We start from the raw sequence: 3169 nt of genomic DNA on the forward strand, positions 1-3169 counted from the left end.
AGAGTTTCTGTGAGAATTAGATGAAGTAATAAATATAAAAGTATTTAGCACATGGTGCTTAGTAATAGCTCAGTAAAAATGAGCTATTATCAATAGAGTTATTTTAAGATGAGTGGATATTGGATTCAGTGGCTTTCAAGTGTGTCAAATTGTGTTTAATATTTTTGGCAGAATCTAGCACTGAAACAGCAAGAAGATACAAAACATTTAAGCTGGGAGAAAACAGTAGGAAAAGCAACTAAGCACAAACTAACCCCTGCTGTCAGTGGGCAGCCTATTTTTGCAGGTGCCATCCTCCCCCTGCCCCGCCCATTTTTTGCCCTCCATTCTGTTCAATGGTGTTGTCACTTTAGCTCCATGTATGCTAGCCAGGAAACTCATCAGCGATTACCAAACACAATTCTGTTTCTAGTATGGATCCAATTTTAAAAATCCCATCTACCTTTGCCAGGGGAATCCCATCAGAAATGTGTTAGAAGACATATTTAAACAGTTATTTCCTGGCAAATGTGGTCCAAATCCAAAATGACTAATCAGAAGCCTGTGTGATGTAAAAAGGTGGACAAGAGATGGCATGTAGTACCTTGAATACATCATCTAATGTTTGGGGCTAGAGGGAAGAACTTGTTACCTTGCCGAAATTCATACTTTGGAGTTAAAAAGAAAACAAAAACCAAACATCACAAGTTTGGAGCTAAAATGACTGTGCCAAGCCAATATTCCTATCAGTGATCAAAGAGACTAAGATTTTAAAATAGTTGAATAACTAAGCAAGGGAGAAAAATAATCTGAAGTCTCAGGGAGAAAAACATCTGACGTCTCAGGGTTAGTCATCTGTGTTCAATTTTAATTTGTTTCTAGGGGTTTTATATCCTGTGATAAAATCAAAACTTTAAAACAATATATCTCAAGGATATGAGGGGAAAACTGAATAATTATTACAATGCTGTCATTTTGAGAAGGTTTTTCTTCAAATAAAGATCCCCATACACTAAAGTTGTATTATAATTTATTTTTACCAAGAAGAGGAGGGTGCCCAGTCCAGATTTTATACAATGCTGATTCCATACTTCACAGGAGCTCTTTTAAATGATCTCTGCGTTTCAGTTTTGAATAGAAGAGAAATAATTTGGGATCAAGCAAAAGAGGATTTAGAAACAATACTCGAGACATTCTATTTTCAGAAGTACAAATCTGCAGCACAAATTCAAGAACAGATGACTAAAGTAGATAGTCAATCACCAAGAGGTATTTCTTTTGTTTCCACCTTAATATTTTACTGATTTACAGACCCAATAGGAAAACAAGTACAGAGTTTTTTCTTTAAAGTGAACAATGGATTCTCCTGAAATACTACATTTAGAAGACTTAAGTAGGAAGTCTGAAGGAGAGAGGAAGTTCCTTTCATTCTCTTCTTCCAAAGCCCACTCCCATCTCACTCCAATCTAACAATGAGTGCTTTTTCTCTTAATTCAGCTTCTAATGTACCTTTGCACTGATTTTTCACAAGTGAAGAATTTCCAGCCTGAGAAACTAAATATATGAATATATGTATTTGCATAATGTCATAAAAAATTTAAAACAAATGAAATAGAAAGACCCGTATAAGTAAGAGGTGATAAGAAAATTAATAAAAAGATTCATCTTTTAAATAGAAAATCCTAGAAAAGAAAATATGTTTGCTATTGAAGACAGAGAACTTAAAACTAAAGGCTCTGAGCAGAGGGTTTGATTTTTGGGTCTTCCAAAGAAGAAAACACACAGTCATTCTGGATTTGGACTTCCTATGTAGTGTCTGCTTATTTGTCCCTCTGTTTGACCTGACCAGTTCCATGGTCTTTGATTCTGGTCAAACTGTGTCATTCTAGGCCCTTTCCTTTCAGTAACTGCCCTCTGGACAAGATGCCTGTACCCAGGAATTTGGTTCTACTTTTCAGTCCTCAGCAGCTCCAAATCTTCAGTCTGTCTCCTGGGTCTCCAAGCTCAGTATTTACCAGATCTTGGCTCCATCCTACAGCACAGAAGATAGAACATAACTAACTGACGGATTTTCCAATCTTTGTTATCAACCCCAATATTGCAGAAAATATGTGGATGTTTATGATGGTGCATTTGTGAGTATTATACACACATATCCAAATGTTTAGATACATTGATACACAGAGAAAAATTAGGATACTTCATAATTTAAAATTTTTTTATTTTATTTTATTTTATTTTATTTTATTTTATTTTATTTTATTTTATTTTATTTTTTTCTGAGTACCCTGGTTTTCCAAAGGGGTTTCTTTGGGCAGACCTGGGGACTTCTGCATCTAACAGAAGGTGTCGGGCCTCTTGGTGGTGAAGCCTGGCTTGCCCTGGCCATGCAGGACCCAGGGAGGCAGCAGGAACTTGATCTTGGAGTCCTGGAACTGCTTGACGGTTGGTCGGTGGCACTTGGGGGCTGCAGTCTCCTTCACCTTCATGACCTGGCTTGAGCGGGCCCAGTGCGGTGCCAGTGCCCACATCTCAAAGCAAAGGGTGAGAGCGCCTGCAGCGGTCAGCTCCTGGCCTGTGCTGTGGAAGCCCCTGTGGGAGTCACAGCACAGCTGGATGCCGACATTCTTTACCCGCAAGGGAGATTTCTCCAACACCTGTCTGCAGTCAACAATTTCCCCTGAAGACTTCATCTTTTTTAGAAAGTGCCAGAAGAGGGACTTGGTGACCACATGATCAGGCGCAAATCTCCTCATGCGAGAGAAGGGTGGAGTGTGGCATTTGGGGTGGGCAGGCAGCTCCCCACCACCTTGTATTCTTGCAGTGTGCCCGAGGCCTTCAGGGTGCTCTCTCTGCTCTCCCAGCCACCCAAGAAAGGACTAGAATAGCTCATAATTTTAATAGACATGACACATGTCAATCATGTCTTTAATTTCTTCTTTCCTCCCTTTTTTATCCATTTGATTAACATACTGGGTGACAGATGTCCATTGACAGATGAGTGGATAAAGAAGATGTGGCATATATACACAATGGGATATGACTCGGCCACGCAAAAGAATGAAATCTTGCCATTTGCAATGACGTGTGGATGGAACGAGAGTGTATTATGCTAAGTGAAATAAGTCAGAGAAAGACAAATATCATATGATTTCACTCATATGTGGAATTTAAGAAACAAAACTGATTA

General features: G+C 38.9%; 1 pseudogene; it reads right to left on the bottom strand.

Annotated features, from left to right (window-relative positions):
* Positions 1–2315: 2315 nt before the first annotated feature.
* On the bottom strand, positions 2316–2887 carry LOC100463536 (annotated as a pseudogene).
* Positions 2888–3169: the final 282 nt, after the last annotated feature.

The sequence above is a fragment of the Ailuropoda melanoleuca genome, chromosome 9, assembly GCF_002007445.2.
Source record: "Ailuropoda melanoleuca isolate Jingjing chromosome 9, ASM200744v2, whole genome shotgun sequence".
NCBI lineage: Eukaryota > Metazoa > Chordata > Mammalia > Carnivora > Ursidae > Ailuropoda > Ailuropoda melanoleuca.